Source organism: Aquarana catesbeiana, linkage group LG01 (genome assembly GCF_042186555.1).
Source record: "Aquarana catesbeiana isolate 2022-GZ linkage group LG01, ASM4218655v1, whole genome shotgun sequence".
NCBI lineage: Eukaryota > Metazoa > Chordata > Amphibia > Anura > Ranidae > Aquarana > Aquarana catesbeiana.
Window position 1 is genome coordinate 561,622,608 of NC_133324.1, and position 22,756 is coordinate 561,645,363.

The 22,756-nt window shown below is 44.8% G+C and overlaps 1 protein-coding gene across 7 annotated transcripts in view; it reads left to right on the forward strand.

The window, feature by feature from the left end:
• JSRP1 (junctional sarcoplasmic reticulum protein 1) overlaps positions 1 to 22,756 on the forward strand; it is a 266,512-nt gene that overhangs the window by 70,793 nt on the left and 172,963 nt on the right. For 3 of the 7 annotated variants that reach the window (XM_073596386.1, XM_073596432.1, XM_073596404.1), the window contains exon 2: positions 11,594 to 11,775. The exons of 3 other annotated variants lie outside the window; for them this stretch is intronic. The gene's annotated coding sequence lies outside the window, so the exon portion shown is untranslated. The remainder of the gene's footprint in view (positions 1 to 11,593; positions 11,776 to 22,756) is intronic. One more of the 7 variants, XM_073596413.1, reaches the window with a different exon arrangement.

Here is a 22,756-nt window from a genome sequence, read left to right on the forward strand (position 1 = left end):
TAAATGACAGGTCGGCAACAGCCGCAGCTATCCATGGATATTTGCACAGCCAACGACTATCTGTGGTGATCACCAATGGACACACACAAAGTGTGATCACAGGCTGTGCAAACAGCAATGGATAGCTGCAGCTGCCGTCAACCTGTCAATAGAGTGTACGGTCTCAGCAGCCACAGCTAGCCGCTTACAGGTGACAAAAACAGCTGCAAGAACCAGCAGTTTTCAGCTGCTGTCTATTGCATCAGGCCAAATCGCCTGTGCAAATGTAGCCTAAAGCTGGCTATACATTATACAATTTTCTTGTTCAATTTCCATTAGATTTACCTTCAACTGTGTAGCGCAAGGGCATGCCTGATTGCATACAATATGGAAGTGTTTTTAGGTTTGACCTCATATTATATGGTTTTAGTAAATCTAACAGAAAATTGTACAAGAAAATTGTATAATGTATGGCCAGTGTTAGAGGCAAAAACTGACAGAAGTTGTAACCCTTCCTTACTGTTGTGTCCTGTAGTCTGTGAGGCAGAATAGGTATGGAGTGTTTTTATTAACAAATTCATGTGCCATAATACATGTGCAGGTTTCTGAATCCTAACAGGAACATAAAGTTTCTGAAAAGTATTGCATAACCGGTTCAAAACAACTGGCATGCCATATGTGTTCTTCAGACAGTTCATAAGTGTAAAGGATTTTAACCCTTCCCTACTGTTGTGTCCTGAAGTCTGGGAGCTGAAAGGTTTTATACAGTGGAGAGCACAGGGGAATGGAAGGACACATGCAGTGGGTCAGGCAAATGTGGGCAGCAAGTAGAGAAAATTGACGCCCTTTCTACAACTGTTGGTGTCCTGGGCTGTTGGACAACATACAGCACCAAGACGATAAACATTGGAACAGGTATAGTTGAGAGTGTGCAATGTAGTTAGGTAGAGGAGATGGGTGGCAGTGGGCAGAACAAGCAGACAGAAGCTGCCTATTTTTTTAAATGCACTCAAAATGTTGGTTAACACTGCTGTGGTTATGTCAGCCTGATAGCAGGAAGAATTCCATGGGGGTGTTGAGGGGACCGGGCTCCTTGATGACTTAGACCCCTTTCACACTGTGGGCGTTAATCAGGCGCTACAGCACTAAAAATAGCGCCTGCATAGTGCCTGAAAAAAAGCAAGTCTATTCACTCCAGTGTGAAAGCACGAGGGCTTTCACACTGGAGCGGTGCGCTGGCAGGGCGTCAGAAAAAGTCCTGCCAGCAGCTTCTTTGGAATGGTGAAGGAGCGGTGAACTCACTGCTCCTCCACCGCTCCTCCCCATTGAAATCAATGGCGCAGCACTGCGATACCGCCAGCAAAACTCCGCTCCGGCAGCATTTTGCGGGCGGATTTAACCCCTTTTCGTCCGCCAGCAGGGGGTTAAAAACCGCCCCGCTAGCGGCCGAATAGCGCTGCATTACCGCTGACGCCCTAGGCGGCTCAGTGTGAAAGGGGTCTTACAGCAGGTAAAAGGGTCCAATCTCCTAGACTTGAAACATTTGAGAGAAAACCTTGTTACTTTATGACTGCAATTATTGGGGCTTATGTCTACCTGGAGATTGACTTTAAGGCTGGCCATAAAGTTTAAGGCTGATCCCTGTTGAACAGGCCGACATTCCAACCATGTATGGGGCAGGATGAACATACCGAAGTTGATTGATTGATCAACTTGGGTACGACTAGCCTGTCAGATTTTGCATGCGATTATTGCTAGCGTCTATTATTGCAGTGATCAGTAATCGCTGTGTTCTCCTGGCGGAGATGGCTCCCGCTGCCCCCCTGCTGGGAGAACACTATGGCTCCGCACAGTGACTGTGTTGATGGGGGAACCAAGTGATGCAGATGTGAGGTGAGTTGTGGAGGAGGTGCAGAAGTGAACTGTGGAAAGTGGGCACATAGGTTAGGGGTGGATGGGAAGAGCAGAGGTGAGCAGTGGATGATTACTTTTGGGGTTGTTGCTTGAGGAAGCTGGGATTTTTGCTTGGGAAAGAGGAGGGAGATTTACTGAGGGGCAGCAAAGCAAACAGTGTTCAGTGGTCAAGAGTATGTATGGCATACAGGGTGCAATGGTCCTGATTTTGTAGCGTACCTTGTACCATACATACTATACTGACTGTCATACTCTGTATGCTGCATTATATGTTACATACCTGTTATTGTTGTATGTTACATATTAACTGCTGCTGGATTCTACTTCTGAATGTTGCATGATTCTGTATGATGTGGTGCCTGTTATGTATTCATGAGCCATGCATTCTGTAAGCTGTGCATTAATTACATATTCTTGACCACTGCACTCTGTATACTGAGATGTATGTTACACAGTTCTGATCACTGCATTCTGCGTATGTTAAAGAGGAAGTAAACCCTAATGGGTTTACTTCTTCTTTGTTTCCCTGCAAAGGTAAAGCATAATGGGCTACTATGCATCGCATAGTAGCCCATTATGTGTTACTTACCTGACACAGGAGCCTGCGATGTCACCGCTGTCCCCTCTTCCACGAAGCGTCCATCTTCCTTACAGGTATCGCTGCTCCGGCGCTGTGAGTGGCCACGATGATGTCAGTCAGGTGCATGCACGCGAGAGCCGTCAGTGACGGCATGTTAGCCTTCACTAACGGCATGCTCAGTGCGCTTGCGCCGTTGTCTACGACGTGCTTGTGCCGTAGACATCAGTGCCCCTTTTTAGAAAAATATCTCCTTAACCGTGTAGGCTAAGGAGATATTTCTTGCACCTACAGGTAAGCCTTAATCTAGGCTTACCTGTAGGTTAAAGTGGTCTGTAAGGGTTTACAACCACTTTAAATACTCCTGCAATTATTGACTCTTTGCATAAACGTAATGTAATTGTCAATGAAAAGCCTTTGACACTTATGAAATGCTTGTAATTATACTTCAGTATACCGTAGTAACATCTGACAAAAAGATCTCAAAACACTGAAGCAGCAGACTTTGTGAAAATTGATATTTGTGTCATTCTGAAAAAAACTTTTGGGCAGGGCTGTATGCTGGGAATGCAGCAGTCCAGTGTATGCAAAGTATACCACAGCATACAGAGTTCATCAGGCATATAATGTAAGACACAGTTTACAGAGTAACCAAATATAAGTATGCTGCGCTATCAAAAATGGCAAATGTAAAATATAGTACTTAAATTACAAATAAAGTGATAATGTGCTCTCTCATAACATGTGAAATATATATACACATCTAAAGTATAAAATCAGTTGTTAATATGTGCTTATATGCGATACTCCAATGAATGAATAAATGAAGTGCTCCAATATGTTTGTGCAATGTCCGAATAATAATAAATAAATATTCCAAAGTGCTTGTGCAATGTTCAACCAATAATTGATAAATATTCCAAAAAATCATCCATGCGATTCAGTGCTGCATCCATGCGATTCAGTGTTGCATCCATGCGATTCAGTGTTGCATCCATGCGATTCAGTGCTGCATCCATGCGGTTCAGTGCTGCAGTGCTTTGTGCAATAATCAAATTAATAGTCCAAAATTATTCCAAAATACATCCATGCGTTTCAGTGAACCAATGGTAAAGTGCTATGTGCTCATACAAGTGCTCCCCCCCAGGTGATAGCCCCTCACCTTAGGGAGTGTGACCTTGCTATTAGGCTTGGTCAGAATACGCCTTAGAACCTCTATGGGTTTGGTAGTATATGTAGGATCCTGGATGGATTGCACTTGTGCTTCTGTTCCTCACAGCAGTCCCACTTATAACCTCGGTATATTAACACAGAGAGAACTTCATGGTGCAGTATGTACTAAGCATTTATTAAAACCACAATAAAAACCCCACAATGGGTACTCAAAATATAAAGGCACCTACAGGGAACCACTGTATAATAGCAAAAACGAACGGGTAACGGCGGCCGATATCGAGGTGGTGTGCTGATCGTTCCCAACAGGATCTTTGTATAGCGTACCGTCCTGTCCCCTTCCCCAACGCATGTCGATACGAGGGGTATTATGTATCTTCATCAGGGAGTGAGTTTACAGAGTGCAGTGGTCAGGAGTATGTAAAAATACAGCCTAGTGTAAAGAGAGCAGGGACTGAGAATATACAACGTATTGCAAAGTTTTAGGAGTAGTTGTCAAGAGTATGCAGTGTACGACAGCATATAGACAGCAGCAGTCAGGAGTATGTCATTTACAGTGTACAATACATACTCCTGACCATACTCTGTATGTTGAGCAATATAGTACATACCTTTTTTACTCTTGTAGGTTATATACTTGTGGTCACTGCACTCTGTATTCTGTACTGTACATTGCATAGCTCTACCTTCTATACACCGGGCTTTACAGAACATATTTCTAACCACTACAATCTGTACATTATAAACTCCTGTTCCTGCACCCTATATTCTATGTTGTAATTAAATATTCATGACCTCATCAATTGGTCCAAATCCGTGTTGATGCTCTTGGATGATGCACCTGGGTCTTGGGCAGCTCTTCCCTGATTTGTCCCGATAGTAACCACCTTTAGATACTTGGGCATTCAAATATCTCCCACGCTTACTGATTATTACAGCTTAAACATTTACCCTTTACTAACCCGTTTCCGGGATAAGATAAACATATGGAACAAACTTAAAATGTCCCTGGCAGGGAAAACCAACCTCATCAAGATGATTCTCATGCCCCAGTTTCTATATGTGCTCCATAACACACCATTAGTTATTCCCCTGAAGAAATTCAGAGTGGTTAATTCTCGATTTAGACTGCTACTCTGGAATACTCGCCCTCCCAGGATCAAATTGGAGCAGCTGCAGTATCCCAAGGAGGGGGGTGGTCTAGCACTCCCCAACCCTTGGCTACACTATCTGGCTGCACAACTGCAGCATTTGATTGGCATTATGTCCTCCAATCCTGCCAGCTCCTCAGCTAGACTCATGCTTATAGGTACGAGGGCAGAATCCATTCCAGAGGGCCTGGAGGCTCAGCTGTTCCAAAGACCCAATAAACGAATGCCCTCTTATACGCTTCTTCAAAAGGTGTGGAATAAGGCTAAACAGTTGCAGCAAGTAAAGGGGTACACAATTTACAGCCCAATCTGGGAGAACAAATCTTATGAGGAACTGGCTAAACTTCAACAGGGGCCTAGATGGCGTTCAATAGGAATAACTCACCTCACACATTTTTCTTAACGGGAAACTACTCTCCTACTCAGACTTGCAAAATAAGTTTGCATTGCCCTCCAGCATGCTGTTTTACTACCTGCAATTGCAGCATGCTGTCAATGAGCAGGGTAATGCAGTGGAATGGGTACAGTCACCTACCCCTATTTTCCATCTGCTTCAAACTGCCTCAGAAACAAAGGGCTTTATTTCCCAGTGCTGTCTAATGCTCCTAAATTTATTTTTAGAGGATTATCCCATATAAGCAATGGCTCTGTGGGAGGGGGACTTGGGCCCTTTCACGGGTGATCAGTGTGAAGAAGCTCTTCGATCTGTCAACAATTGTTCTGTGTCTGTGTCACAAAAAGTGTTCCAACTATACATACTGCTGATAGCACACTGTACTCCTGTAAAACTTCATAAAACGGGCATACTACCTGACCTGCTCTGTGGTAAATGTCAGATAGTGCCAGGTGACCTGGTGCATCTCCTCTGGCGATGCCCCAAGCTCCATAGATACTGTAGTGGGGTTCTTGCCACATTCAACAAGGTCAAACAAACAAATGTTCCCCTTGATCCGCTGTTTTGCCTCCTAGGAGTTCCGGAGGGGGCAATCCCAGAGGAGATGACCACCACTTTCTCTAGAGCTTTGTTCCAAGCACGGAAAACAATTCTTATGGAATGGAAATCTGCCACTCCTCCGACTGTTAAAGCCTGGATCCAAAACATGGGTAATACTCTTATCCTGGAACAATACATATACCAACACAGGGGGAGGCCAGGTAAATTTGACAGATTATGGGCCCCCTGGCTTGATACGCTGGGACTTAGCCCCAAAGAACTTGTTCAGATGAGGTTGCTGCAATACCCATAAGTCTAAGGGTTCTCACAAATAATGATTGGACAAAGGAAGTTTAAATGTAGGGCAAACGCCTGTTAAGGGTAAAGGATGCGGGGGGGTCGGCAGCCTTGGTGCTACTCGACCTCTCCGCAGCCTTTAACACTATTGACCATCAAATCCTGGGAGATCGCATGAAATACCTTTTTGGATGTAGTGGCACTGTCCTCTTTTGGATCAACTCCTTTCTCTTGCATAGGACCCATAAAGTGCAGATGAACGCTTGCAGCCCACCAATGGAACCACTTCTCTATGGAGTCCCGCAGGGCTCAGCATTGTCACCCCTGCTAATCAACTTCTATGTGCGCCCACTCGCTGACATTATTGCTACACACAAATTAGCATGCCAGATCTACGCAGATGACACGCAGATCCTGGCTGATGCTGACAATGGGCAAAATATGCACCTACAACTGAGAAATGGCCTCCTTCACATACAAAAATGGATGGCTGACAACAAGCTAGGCCTCAATGAAGTAAAGCCCGAGGTGATGCTGGTGGGTCCTCAATCAACCACCAATTTTCTCTTGGCCTGGCCCACTTCATTCTGCCCCATCCCAACGCCGGCAAAATAGGTCAGGAACCTAGGTATTATCTTTGATCCCTGCCTATCATTTATACCTCATGCAAAACTCTGTATCAAAAACTCCAACTTTTATATACAGAGACTCCGGAAAATTACAGATCTATTTTCGCACGAAAACCGGTTAACTCTTGTACAGGGCCTTGTGCATTCCCGGTTGGATTGCTCTAACATCTTTTTTCTTGGACTTCCATTGAAGTGGCAAAAAAAATTGCAAGCAATTCATAATCAAGCTGCTCGCCTGGTCTCCGGATGTGCCAGAACAGACCACATCTCTCCCGTGCTGGAAAAACTGCACTGGCTCCCTATCGCCAAGCGAGTACTATTCAAGGCAATGTGCTATATGTATAGGGCACAACTTATTTGTCTGAATGGGCCCCTCACCATGTACCGTCAAGACCACCCCGATCGGCCAACTTCTCACAGAACCGACAATCAGACTAAAATTTACTGGTAACAGACGCCTGGTTACAAAGGGCAATGAGCTGTGGAACTCCCTTCCAGCGTCTCTAAAGTCCTTACCCTCCCTCCTGAGTTTCAGGAAGGGTTTAAAAACCTTCCTCTTTATCCAGGCCTACGGATAATCTGATGAAGAATAGAATTCATACAAAAACATGGATTTTGTATACTCATCTTTCCTCCCCCATCTGGAGGGTTAGTCCCCCCCCCCCCCCGGTTCTTCTCTGTTTTTATTCTACCTCTTTCCTATTGGGCATCCTAGGCTCCTTTTTTAACGTTCTTTTGGAAATCTCACTTGATTTTAGGGTCTTGGTGCGCCTAGACGCGCTTCTAAGGGAGCGCATTTGGCGCACATACAAATCTCAAATCAAATCAAAATCAAAAGATGCAACAAGTTTTTCACACCTGGATTTGGGGATCCTCTGCCATTCCCCCGCCATTCCTCCTTGCAGATCCTCTCCAGTTCTGTCAGGTTGGATGGTAAAAGTTGGTGGACAGCCATTTTTAGGTCTCTCCAGAGATGCTCAATTGGGTTTAAGTCAGGGCTCTGGCTGGGCCATTCAAGAACAGTCACGGAGTTGTTGTGAAGCCACTCCTTTGTTATTTTAGCTGTGTGCTTAGGGTCATTGTCTTATTGGAAGGTAAACCTTCGGCCCAGTCTGAGGTCCTGAGCACTCCGGAGAAGGTTTTCGTCCAAGATATCCCTGTACTTGGCCGCATTCATCTTTCCCTCGATTGCAACCAGTCGTCCTGTCCCTCCAGCTGAAAAACACCCCCACAGCATGATGCTGCCACCACCATGCTTCACTGTTGGGACTGTATTGGACAGGTGATGAGCAGTGCCTGGTTTTCTTCGCACATACCGCTTAGAATTAAGGCCAAAAAGTTCTATCTTGGTCTCATCAGACCAAAGAATCTTATTTCTCACCATCTTGGAGTCCTTCAGGTGTTTTTTTAGCAAACTCCATGCGGGCTTTCATGTGTCTTGCACTGAGGAGAGGCTTCCATTGGGCCACTCTGCCATTAAGCCCCGACTGGTGGAGGGCTGCAGTGATGGTTGACTTTCTAAAACTTTCTCCCTTCTCCCGACTGCATCTCTGGAGCTCAGCCACAGTGATCTTTGGGTTCTTCTTTACCTCTCTCACCAAGGCTCTTCTCCCCCGATAGCTCAGTTTGGCCGGACGGCCAGCTCTAGGAAGGGTTCTGACTGTCCCAAACGTCTTCCATTTAAGGATTATGGAGGCCACTGTGCTCTTAGGAACCTTAAGTGCAGCAGAATTTTTTGTAACCTTGGCCAGATCTGTGCCTTGCCACAATTCTGTCTCTGAGCTCTTCAGGCACTTCCTTTGACCTCATGATTCTCATTTGCTCTGACATGCACTGTGAGCTGTAAGGTCTTATATAGACAGGTGTGTGGCTTTCCTAATCAAGTCCAATCAGTATAATCAAACACAGCTGGACTCAAATGAAGGTGTAGAACCATCTCAAGGATGATCAGAAGAAATGGACAGCACCTGAGTTACATATATGAGTATCACAGCAAAGGGTCTGAATACTTAGGACCATGTGATATTTCAGTTTTTCTTTTTAATAAATCTGCAAAAATGTCAACAATTCTGTGTTTTTCTGTCAATATGGGGTGCTGTGTGTACATTAATGAGGAAAAAAATGAACTCAAATGATTTTAGCAAATGGCTGCAATATAACAAAGAGTGGGGGGGGGGGGCGTGGCTTGGCGCCGAACGGGAATGGCTGCCTGAACTCCTCGCTCTGTCCCACGGAGGTCCTGCAAGCTGACTAAAGGAGCCCTTCAACGCAGCAAACATGGGAAAACCGAAGGACAAAACATCACAGTCCCGGTCCCGATCCCCCAGAGGCACGGACTCGCTCTCCGGACACAACATTCCGGAAATATTCCGGCCGCGATCACGCGAGGCCCCGGCTTCAACTCCAGCCTAATCCGGAGCACGCTCCCCCAGCCTCAGCCCTACCAGGAGAAGCTCTCAGCGCACGGAGAGCCCCTCTGCCGCCCGACCACTTAACATGAGTGATCTCAGATCGGTAGTAGCAGACATAAAAGATTCTTTTGCTGCTGCCTTTACAGATCTCAGGAGAGATATCCAATCGATGCATATGCGGATTGATGACCTAGAAACAACCACAACCCGCCATGATGCCGCCTTACAACAGCTACAGCACTCATCTCAAATGTTCAATAGTCAGCTTAGAGACTTACACAGACACATGGAAGATCTGGACAACCGCGGACGCCGCCATAATATACGAGTAAGAGGTATGCCTGAATCCGTTGAGCAGAATCATATAACACAGGCCACAATCCAGATCTTCAACGATTTGCTGGGTAGACCCCCTGAGACCCCCATCGAATATGAGTGTCTACACAGAGCTCTTAAACCTAGAGGCAGAGACTCAGACCCCCCCAGGGATGTGATATGCTGCCTAATAAATTTCAGATTGAAGGAAGACATCTTGAGAAGAGCCAGGGAGCGCCGCAGCTTGCTGTACCAGGGAGCAGAAATCAAGATTTTTCAAAATCTGTCCCCCATAACCCTGGAAAACAGAAGAGACCTGCGCCCGCTGCTCGACCTATTACGCCATAAGGGGATCCAATATCGCTGGAAATTTCCCTTTTGCCTATCTGCATCAAATGCTGGACGCACTGCCAATCTGAAAGTCCCGGAAGATCTCAGGGGGTTCTGCAATACACTACAGATACCATTCATCGAACTTCCGGACTGGTATAGAGCTTTTCGTACCCCCCAGCTCCAAAGAACCAACTCCATGGAAGCTATTCCGGTAAGAGATGAATTCCACATTAGAAGGCGCAGATCATCCTCTCCAAGACCACTTCCTCAAAGAGATCAGCGAGATAGAGATCGACAAAGCCCAACAGCATCCCTGGCCCACAGGCGGGCCAGGCCAGATCAGTCTTAATGACTCCCGTCCAAATACTTGAGAACAGCACAACTCATGTTCAGAGTTGCCGTCTTTCCTAGGTCGCCACCCCACTCCAAGCCCCAGCGCCATCAAACCAAGACTGGACAACAAAATGACCGGCGCCTGAAATCCATCCTGCAATGGCCTATTTAACACTCGACTCGGACCTGCCCCTCCATACACAGATGGACACTACTGCATTTCTACAAGTGTAGAAACTTCCGAAGATCCCATGCTTTCTCTCTCCATATCAGCTCAACAACAGAACATCCTCCCCAGAGAGATAACCCTACTCCGCAGACCCCAACAGAACCCAAAGTACACCTCTAAGAAGCAGAATTTCAGCCGAATCCATCACCAGTGGAACATTAACTGATCGAATAACTGTCTACCATGTGACCCACCAATACCATTACTTAACCCTCAGCCTATATTAAGCCTATGATTGACAGCCTGGGATAGATCCCCATCATCCACAAGAAGCCCTCCACTGCAGTTAATAACACCACTTGAGTCTCCTTTCTCCCTTTCCTTTCCTCTCCCCCCCTTCCCTCCCCTTCCCTACCCTCCCTAACCCCCCCCTCACAACCAGTTACCTTCTTCAGACCAAAGATGCTACACCAATGAGATGGACTGAGCACCCGAGACAAGTACAAGCTAGATGCTTAACTTACGGTACTCCACCGTGCTCCGACTTACATATAGAGTTCTTTCTTTTAGGGTTTTTTTTTTTTTCCTTACTTATATTCCATGCTTTTGATTATGCTTTTGCTAAATTACTTGCTATGTGTATCTGGAAAAAGGGGGGCTCGTCCCGCATGGAAATTATTTCTCTCCTTAAACCGCGCATCCCTACTCGCTGTACCCATACCAGGGATTTCCATGTGGGACAAGCCTCCCAATGGTGGACAGGTTCTTTTGAAATAGCAACTCTAGGGCTAAAACCGCTGAGCTTTATACTGACAACTGAATACCCATAAAAAGCCGCTATATACCTAACTCATTGATGATTATTACCATGAACAGCCATGGACCACTCTTGGGAAGCGCAACTACTTGAGGTGAGGTTCTGTCTTCTCCCATTGAGTGGACCATACCTCAACCAGTTCATACACCTAAACACCAATGAATCCATACTCATTCCCCCCCGTAGCCAAATTACCCCTCAAAATTATAGCAAGCTAACCTTCTTAAAGCTGCTCTACCTCACGCCCCCATAAATCCCCATTACCAAGTACAAGGTCACATTCTGCACTAAGTCCGACTCACTATCAATATTATTATTGTTATTAGTATCATTATTATTATTAAGATATGTTTATAGATGGTTTAGTAATACAACTCTTCCTGTGCCTTTATACTTGCTGTCAGGGTGGTGACCTCCCCGAGTTTACTAGCATAGCGAGATACTCTCTCGGTACAAAGTCAAAAGTTTAATGTTTCAATTGTCTATAATGTTGACTGTTAATGATACCACAACATCAATCTGAGAACTCTCTCACCACGTCTTTTTCCTTTGCTATGAAAGCAGGCTCCCTCCATACAAGTTGAATAGACCTATGACGACCTTCCACGGACAGGACATCTTACAAACCTACCTCCGGACACCTTCCACTCCTCCACACAACAGGACAGTGACTATCCTAGTTGACCCACACCGGAAGTTTCAACCCGTGACAGGGTAAGGTAGCTGGACTACTTCTACCTCCGGTAAGTACATCTTACTCTTCGCTAAAAACCCCCACCTGACTAACCTCCTCCCTTCTTTCTCTCAACCCCCCCTCCTATACCCTCTCTCCCTCCCTCTCCCCTCCCCCTTTCTATATCTGGGTTTCACCCCCCTGGTCTCCACCGTAGCATTCCCTACTGTAATGACTAAAAACCTTTTAAGGGCGTATAATTCTCCACAGATTTCACCTACCCACATTGGTCCCATTTGTAAACTGCAACCCCACCGCGTGACTAATACATAAACCGGGTAATACCCAAATACCATGGCTCCCCTACATTCTAGTCCGCAACACAACACTCTCAAAGTGGTCTCTCAAAATGTTAAAGGGCTAAATATCCCTGAGAAGCGAAGTCAAATCCTCAGCATGATGAGTAAATTGAAAGCAGATGTGGTGTTTCTGCAAGAAACTCACTTCCGCACGAATAACACCCCTAAACTCGCAAGCCGTATGTACCCTACATCCTTCCATGCCACTAACTCTCTAGCCAAAACGAAGGGGGTCTCGATTTTGCTCTCTAAAAACCTTCCTTGGCAATTGACAGATTCCCTCATAGATCCAGAGGGCCGCTATCTATTTCTAAAGGGAGTCATCCATAATCGGACGGTCACTTTAGCAAATATTTACAGCCCCAATACTGCCCAGGTCAGTTTCTTCCGCTCTATCGCAACTACCCTCGCAGGCTTTCAATCGGGGATTACAATCCTTGGGGGCGATTTTAATGTGACACTACAGCCCATCCTAGACTCCTCATCGGGGTCCTCCACCCTGCCTTACAGAGCACTGAGACAAATTAAGATACAAATACAGGAACTCCTTCTACACGACACATGGCGTACCTTACACCCGAATGGAAAAGATTACTCTTTCTTCTCCGCACCTCATAACAGGTACTCCAGGCTAGACTACCTCTTTCTCTCCCAAAAAGATCTTCCCTTCTTAAAATCTGCTACCATTGAACCCCTACTCCTTTCAGATCACCACCCGATTACCCTCTCCCTTACCTTCCCGGAAAGAAACTTGACCACGAAGATATGGCGTCTAGACCCATCTCTCCTCACTTCAGAAATTGATACCAATCACATACGCACTAGCCTAGGCAACTACTTCAGGGAAAATTACAACTCCGAAACAGCACCTCTCACCCTTTGGGAGGCACACAAGTGTGTCATCCGAGGGGAATTTTTCACACTTAAGGCCAATCGGAAAAAAGTACAACAGACAACTATGCGGGAACTGACTAAATAAAGAGACTAGAACTACTTCACAAGCAATCGCAGACACAAGACACATACCTAGAACTTACACAAACTAGAAAACTTCTCCTGGAAGTCCTCAACCGCAAAACCCGGCGCAAATTTATGCTAAACCAAAAGCTATTTTATGAACAGGGAAACAAATGCGGGAGACTACTAGCCAGAGCTATCCAAACTAAGAAAGCTAGCACTAACATCCACACCATAAAAGACCCTTTAGGCAACTCAAGCTCAAATTCAGCAGACATAGCATCTCAATTTGAACGCTACTACACAGAACTTTGTAATATACCCCAGCAACCCGAAGCAACTGTAGGCCAAAACTCTAGAAAAGCCCTTATTACATACTTCCTCAAAAAGTTCAGCCCCAAACCCATACCCCGGGAAGATGATCGCGATTTAGACAACCCCATATCCGAGGAGGAACTTAAGAGAGCGATTAAACAACTAAAAACGGGCAAAAGCCCGGGCCCAGGCGGCTTTTCAGCACCTTATTACAAGACATTTGTAGATATACTCTCAGCCCCGTTTCTGAAGACATTCAACTCCCTAACCTCAACAACATTACCTTTCCACAGATTACTAGAAGCACATATCATGGTCATCCTGAAGGAGGGGAAGGACGCCACATCAGTCACCAGTTACAGACCAATCTCCCTACTCAATGTAGATCTCAAATTATTTGCCAAAATTTTAGCAAACCAGCTCCTTCCCCTTCTTCCCGCAATAATAGGGAAAGACCAGGTTGGATTTGTTCCTGACAGAGAGGCCAGGGACAACACCATTAAGGCAATTAACTTAAACCATTGGCTAACCTCCCAAAAACAAAGAGGCTTCTTTCTATCCCTGGATGCTGAGAAGGCATTTGACAGGCTGGCTTGGGACTACCTGGGGGCGGTTCTACGCCACTTAGGTCTACAGAACCGAATGTTCAACCTGATTATGTCCCTATACACCACACCAACAGCAAAAGTCAAAGTCAACGGCCACCTGTCAGACGCCTTCTCCATCCGCAATGGAACGAGGCAAGGATGCCCACTATCCCCTATCCTTTTTTATTTTAACCCTAGAACCCCTACTACGTTGCATACGATCGAACGAGAACATTAAAGGCATACCCATTGCAGGACATACGTATAAAATAGCGGCCTTCGCCGATGACATCCTGCTATTTTTAAGCGATCCACTTACCTCGATCCCAAACCTGCTCAGAGATTTTGACCTATTCCGACAAATATCCAACCTAAAGATTAACTCCTCAAAATCCCATGCCCTCAACATATCTCTCCCGAAAGATCTAGTCTCCCAATGCCAAAATAATTTTCCCTTCGTATGGAAACAGAACGCCATCACATATTTGGGAATCCAATTGACCACACACCTATCGGACTTATACACCCCGTTACTTCACCCCGTTGATTCGCACAATCTCAGATGACCTACGCAGATGGGATAAACCCCATTTTTCATGGTTCGGTCGTGCGGCCATCCTGAAGATGAATGTGCTCCCTCGTATCCTATATCTGCTACAAACAATCCCCATCAAACTCCCTGCAGCTTTCTTTCAAACAATTAAACAACAATCACTGAAGTTTCTATGGAAACACAAGCGCCCAAGGATAAGCTTCACCCAACTCTCGAAACCCAAAACTAAAGGGGGTATTGGTCTACCAGATTTGCAAAACTACTCCCGAGCTTGCCATCTGGGACGAATTGTAGACTGGTCAGTACATGAGGGGGTTAAAGATTGGGTGAGACTGGAAGGCTCTTTTTCCCACTTGTCCATTAGAAACACCCCCTGGATTCTCCCTTGCCGTATTCCCAGAACCCTAAAAGAACATCCCCTAATAGACGCCACCCTCAGTAGCTTCAGGGAGGTATGTAAGAAATTCAAAATCTCCTCTAATCCAGGGCCCCTTACACCTGTCCGACTTAACCCAGCCTTTGTTCCGGGGATGTCCAACATTTTCCTCAAAGATACTTGGCCACACAAAGACATGTCAGTCCAACACTTCTTTAAGGATGGCAAATTTCTAAACCGTACTTCACTTCCAACAAATGCAGGGGGCGAATCCCTCCCGCTATGGAATTACTTCCAGATTCGTCATTTTCTCACAACAATAAACCGAAACACATCTCTATCCAGAGATTTAACCCCATTTGAAAACTTATGCTCCCAAACCACACCGCAACAACACTTGATTGCAAACACCCACTCTATGCTTTATGCCTTGACTTCCCCTAAAGACACCAAAGCTTGCCAGGTTTGGGAAAGGGAACTTCAAATAGACCTAACGGAAGAGAACTGGGAACGAATTTTCACAATAGCACACAAAGGTTCCCTCAATGTCACGACACAAGAGAATAACTACAAAACCCTATCCCGGTGGTACCGTACACCGGAATTACTAAATAAATTTAATCCTGAGACGTCAAACAAATGTTGGAGATGCTCCAATTAAATAGGTACATTTTTACACATCTGGTGGTCCTGCCCACTTCTTCAGACTTTCTGGAAACAGGTACATGACATTACCTCTCAAGTAACCACATACCCTCTGGACTATACTCCAGCTAGGCTTATTCTCCACCATTCCTCCACTTCAGCCCACACATACAGAAAATCTCTGGGGTACATATGATCAACGCAGCCAAATTATGCATCTCAGCCCACTGGAGATCCCCCCATACTCCAGCTATGTCTGAATGGTTCTCCCGTGTGAGCAAAGTGGCTGAAATGGAGGAACTAATCCACATTGCAAAAGACTCACCATCAAAATACTCCCAAGCATGGGCCTGTTGCACCCACTTCTGCACCACAGAGAGATATACCTCCATCATGGGGCCAAACCGTCCCGAATCCTCCTACAATGACTGACTAAAATAATCCAAATAACTCCTTTGAGAAACATACTTTCTCAACAAAACCCGCTGATTCGCCCATTCCCGCCCTAATGCGGATCCCGGGGGGAAACCCCTTCAGACAGGGATCTTCCCACGAAAACCTTCATACACTTGAAGCTCGGTAGAGACCGGGGAGGGGATACCCCAGATCCCTCCTTCCCTTCCCCATGTCTGTCTTCCACTCCATCCCTTAATCCCACTCACTTCTATGTCTTTTCCCCTTTCCACATTTCTACCCCAACCGATCAGACGACGATAACCATTTATCTATCCCCATGACTACCCTAACTCATGTGTATAATTTGCCATTTACTCCTCACATCTTAAAAATTGACGAGACTAACCCCTCATACAGATATACCCCACCTTACAAACTCAATACTTCCACACGTGCTCAGGAATAAACAAATGGACTTATATCTAAATACATACTGTCACTTCTCTAACTAGCCCCTTAATTTTGAAACCATAATCAAAGTGACATTCCTGTATTAGACAGTTACAGATCTCAGATGATGAGGTAATCCTCGAGTTCGAGGCTGTTTAGCTCCTTTATATTTCTGTTTAATTTTCTGATAAACACATATCTGACTCGCTGTGCTTCAGCGAGATAAGTCATGTTAATAAGGCTTATGTTGTCTAAATACCTACTGTATGTAAAAACTGTGTAACAACACTTTGTTCACAATAAAAACTTTTATGGGGAAAAAAAAAAACAAAGAGTGAAAAATTTAAGGGGGTCTGAATACTCTCCGTCCCCACTGTATCTGCCATGGTTGATAATACTTTACAATTGAACAATTGAAGATAGATGTTGTATCTGCAAAGTTATGGATATGTACTCTTTCCTGGGTATTAATGTGGTTGTATACCCGCAAAAAAAAAAAAAAAAAAACCTGTAAGGCAAAGGCATAATGAGATAGAAGCCCCCGTACCGCCTCCCGGTAACCGCTGAGGGAGGCGACATGCCCTGTATTTGGCTCCATCCATCTTCCCATCAACTCTGACCAGCTTCCCTGTCCCTGCTGAAGAAAAGTATCCCCACAACATGATGCTGCCACCACCATGTTTCATGGTGGGAATGATGTGTTCAGGGTACAGTGTGCAGTGTTAATTTTCACACATAGCGTTTTGCTTTTAGGCTAAAAAGTTAAATTTTGGTCTTATCTGACCAGAGTACCTTCTTCCACATGTTTGCTGTGTCCCCCACATGGCTTCTCACAAACTGCAAACGGGACTTCTTATGGCTTTCTTTCTACAATGACTTTCTTCTTGCCACTCTTCTATAAAGGCCAGATTTGTGGAGTGCACGACTAATAGTTGTCCTATGGACAGATTCTCCCACCTGAGCTGTAGATCTCTGCAGCTCCTCCAGAGTCAACATGGGCCTTTTGGCTGCTTCTCTTCTCTAAATAATGCTCTTCTTGCCTGGCCTGTCATTTTAAGTGGATGGCCATGTCTTGGTAGATTTGCAGTTGTGCCATACTGTTTCCATTTTTGGATGATGGATTGAACAGTGCTCCGTGAAATGTTCAAAGCTTGGTGAGAATACTCCCGATAGTTCCCGAACCAGAAACCCTGCAGACGGTGGGGAATGTGCAGGAAAGGGGAGATCCCACAGCAGAATTTTCAGTATAGAACAGCAAAGAGAGCCATCACAAAAATTCACCCCACCATCACATTTGGTGGCTATATCACCACCAAACGAAACCCATTCAAGGGAATAGGGCTAGGCCACAACTGCCCTGCAATTGTGTACACTGCACATGGTAATGGCATTGGTGACCATCTCAGATCACCTTCCCCTGATGCCAAAGGGAGTAAGGATACTGACTTGTATGCCAAGCTGGTATTTTAGGGGAGGGGGCCCCCTGTTTTTTTTTTTTTTTTTAAAGAGACCCTGGGCTCAATTCACTAAAGGATATTGCATGCGATATTAGGTGACACATTTTACCAAACAATATCGCATGTGATATGGAAAATCTCAATTAACTATTGGTTTGTGCCGTATTTACTGCAAAAATGTACACTTTTTATTGGCATTTGTCATTTACTTGAATGAGTAGGGGTTCTATGTTCCCCCACTTATTCACATGGGAAGGCTGGGATCTAGGGGCCCCTTGTTAAAGGAGGCTTACAGATTCGGATAAGGCACCCTCCCACCCCCAGCCTTACTGGGCCAGGGTTGAGGACATGTGGCCTGGTATAGTTCGGGGGGGGGGACCTCACACTATTTTTTTTAATCTTTGATGTTAGGTCTCACCCAAAAGCCAGGTGGAAAGCACAATACAATTTTTTTTTTTTGTGAATTGCTTGTTCTGGAATTAAAGGGGTTGTAAAGGTTTTTTTTTTTTTTTTAAATAACAAACATGGTATACTTACCTCCTCTGTGCAAGGGTTTAGCACAGAGTGGCCAGATCCTCCTCTTCTGGGGTCCCCCAGCGGTGCTCCTGGCTCCTTTCCCCATAGAGTGCCTCCTCAGAGACCCGCATTCCAACGGGGCACTCGTGCGGGCGTGCTGCCGAGTCCTGCTGCTGCGTCCATTGACACAGACAGCAGGACTCGTTCCGCCCCCCATGTCACTGGATTTGATTGACAGCAGTGGGAGCCAATGGCTGCTGCGGCTATCAATCTATCCAATGAGGACCCGAGACAGTGGCTGGAGCTGGTGGGCTCATTCTCGTCGCTAAAAAAAGATCAGGTTCAGGTAAGTAAAAGGGGGGCTTTTGGGGGCTGCTGCACTACAGAAGGTTTTTCACCTCAATGCATAGCATTAAGGTGAAAAACCTTGAGGGTTTACAACCCCTTTAAATGCTGCATGAGTTATTTTAACTCAAATACTTATGTGGTATTGATTCTTTAGTAAATTGAGCTCTTGTCACTATAGAGTGTCACTTGAGTGGCTGTTGGGGCTGCTGATATCACATCCAAGATAACAGAGCTTAGCAGCAATCTCAGGGCTTTTAGAGGTCAATGCAAGTTAAGTTATTTCAAAGAAATACCATGCATAAAAGTTAAACCTGGTACACACTGCGCGTTTCCTCCCAGCGGGTTGAAGGAAAAAAAACTGACAGGTTGCTGTACCAACACAATCAATGTTGGTGCAGCGATCACCCCTGCTGTGCTTTTAGATTCCCCCCACTATTGGCTGCAAGCACTGCTCAGATGCTGGTTTTCCATCATGCCCCTTGGACAAAAACGGACAGACTGCTGAACACACTGACCAAAAGTTGGCCAGGTCATGCGATTTTCAGACCGTGTGTACCTAGCTTAAATCGCAGAGGTTCACTTTTACAACTAAAGCGTTAGTAAAGAACAGCTTTTTATAGAGAACACTTTTATATGTTATCTTAACCTAGCCTAGCCTCCATCTTGAGTATCAGCAAGCCTCATAAACACTCCATGTTTATGAAGAGCCCTCCTCGGGCTGCAATTCTTCGTTAGTGTCCATTGTTTAAAAAAAAAAATGACAAATATCTGAAAAGTGTGGCTTGTGACCCTCCTTAAGGGCTCTTTCACACATGCGGATCCGTATTCAGCAGGGATCGCTCCATTTATCCCCGCTGAGCCGGCGGATGACAAGTCCCTCTCTGCACTGTGCAGGGACAGACCTGTCAGATTTCCGCTTTCCTCTATGGGGGGATCGGATGATTACGGTCTGCCTGTCCGTTTTCATCCGATGCGCCAGACGGATGGAAAATAGTAAAGGATCAAAATGCAGCGCTAAAGTAAAACAAAGTTAACAGGTGAATATAATAGTCCATAGAAAAACAATGAAGAGTAGAGATGACGTGAAGCCTCCACCAAACCTCAGTGTGCAAAAGGAAAGCACACCACACCCACGTGCTGCCAATCTGCTTACCAGAAAAATATGAAAAACATTCGATGTAATCATATGATGCAAAGGCTCAACAGTAACTCTGAATGGCACACTCCATCATAGACAGCCAGAAAATGGGAAAAGCCAGGTAGTCACATATCATCAGGACATCAGGATTCACATGAGAAGATGAATGGATTGTGCAGTCACCAGCAGGATAACCCAGTAAGGAGAAAGCAATAATATGAAGCCCGTATAGGTAAAACACATGCGTTTATTGTAGTCTACTTACAGATAAAAAATGTACATCATCACAGAAAGGAAATAATCCGCGGCTCACAGCGTGCTTGCATCGGCCAGCCTGACATGTTTCACTCTATGTGGATATCATCAGAGTGTTTCCATCCGTCTGGATTTTGCAGATCAGATCGGGGCGGATCGGATGTCAGCGGACATGTCACTGCTGACATCTATCACTCCATAGAGCTGTATGGAGCGACCGTTCAGATCCTCTGATCTGAACGGTCCACACGTGTGAAAGAGCCCGTACTCAGATACCCATAACTAATATCTAGTAGAACCAATTGCCTTCAGCACCTAATTAGTAAATAAAGTCCACCTGTGTGTAATTTAATCTCAGTATAAACACAGCTGTTCTGTGAAGCCCTCAGAGGTTTGTTAGAGAACCTTAGTGAACAAGCAGCTTCATGAAGGCCAAGGAACACACCAGACAGGTCAGGAATAAAGTTGTGGAGAAGTTTAAAGCAGGGTTAGGTTATAAAAAAAAATATCCCAAGCTTTGAACATTTCACGGAGCACTGTTCAATCCATCATCCGAAAATGGAAAGAGTATGGAAAGAGTATGGCACAACTGCAAACCTACCAAGACATGGCCATCCACCTAAAATGACAGGCCAGGCAAGAAGAGCATTATTTACAGAAGAGAAGCAGCCAAAAGGCCCATGATGACTCTGGAGGAGCTGCAGAGATCTACAGCTCAGGTGGGAGAATCTGTCCACAGGACAACTACTAGTCGTGCACTCCACAAATTTGGCCTTTATAGAAGAGTGGCAAGAAGAAAGCCATTGTTGAAAGAAAGCCATAAGAAGTCCCATTTGCAGTTTGTGAGAAGCCATGTGGAGGACACAGCAAACACGTGGAAGAAGGTGCTCTGGTCAGATGAGACCAAAATTGAACTTTTTGGCCTAAAAGCAAAACGCTATGTGTGAAAACTAACACTGCACATCACCCTGAACACACCATTCCCACCGTGAAACATGGTGGTGGCAGCATTATGTTGTGGGGATGCTTTTCTTCAGCAGGGACAGGGAAGCTGATCAGAGTTGATGGGAAGATGGTTGGAGCCAAATACAGGGCAATCTAGAAGAAAACCTGTAATGCCGCGTACACACGATCAGATTTTCCGTCAGGAAATGTTGGATGTGAGCTTGTTGGCGGTAAGTCCGTCCGTGTGTGTGCTCCATAGGACATTTGGACTTTCCGACCAACAAATGTTGGCTAGCATGTTCTTGAATTTTCCGCGGACAAATGTGTGTTGTCGGACTTTCCGATCGTGTGTACACAAGTCTGTCGAACAAAAGTCCAAAGTACAAACGCACATGCTCAGAAGCGGTCGGTCTTGTAAACTAGTGTTCGTAATGGAGAATTAACATTTGTGACGTGGCAAATTATGAAATCTCCAAATGCAGTGCACAATTCTCTTCTTTTTTAATGGGATAATAATGAAGCTGCTTTGCTGGTGATACTGATGGAGTTTTTGAAAACGAGTTTTCAAAGGCTTTTTTTTTCTAGTGATAGCAAGAATAATATTATTATGCTTTTTTTTTTATTTGTTCAAGTTACCACAACACCATAATCCTGTAGTTTTTAAGAACAAAGATACAACTATGTTGGTGTCCCTTGTTAATTTTACATTGTATTTTTTAAAATGTAACTGCCTACTCCCAAACTGTCATTTGAAGTAAAACACATAGTATTATGCGCCACAATTTTTTTTATTGTGCATTAAAAAAAAAAAAAAAAAAAGACATACTATCTGCCAATAGAAAATAACCAAAAAGTGCATTCTATGCATCCAAAAATATAGAAAATTTACCAAATCAAATCATTATTCCACCAAAAAAATAATGTCAAAGCAATAATTCCAAAGCCAATAATAAATAACACGCTATCTCCTCCGATTCCGCAACATGTCTGGTTGACGAACGGCTGTTCAGAACTGAACTGAAAAGCACGAAATGAAAAGCGCGAATCAACACTCACCAAAATTCTACTAACACAAAATTAGCAGAAGGAGCCCAAAGGGTGGCGCTGAAGAGCTGAAAAAACATGTAGTACGTCTAGTACGTCACTACGTTCGTAATTGTTGGACAACATTTGTGTGACCGTGTGTATGCAAGACAAGTTTGAGCCAACACCCTTCGGACAAAATTCCATGGTTTTGTTGTCGGAAAGTCCGATCGTGTGTATACGGCTTTAGAGTCTGCAAAAGACTTGACACTGGGACGGAGGTTCACCTTCCAGCAGGACAACGACCCTAAACATACAGCCAGAGCTACAATGGAATAGTTTAGACCAAAGCACATTCATGTGTTAGCATGGCCCAGTCAAAGCCCAGACCTAAATTCAATTGAGAATCTGTGGCAAGACTTGAAAATTGCTGTTCACAGATGCTCTCCATCCAATCTGACAGAGCTTGATCTATTTTGCAAAGAAGAATGGGCAAAAATATCACTCTCTAGATGTGCAAAGCTGGTAGAGATATACCTAAAAAGACTTGCAACTGTAATTGCAGCGAAAGGGGTTCTACAAAGTATCGACTCAGGGGGGCTGAATACAAATGCACGCCACACTTTTCACATATTTATTTATAGAAAATTTTGAAAACCATTTACCATTTTCCTTCCACTTCACAATTATGTACCACTTTGTGTTGGTCTATCACATAAAATCCCAATAAA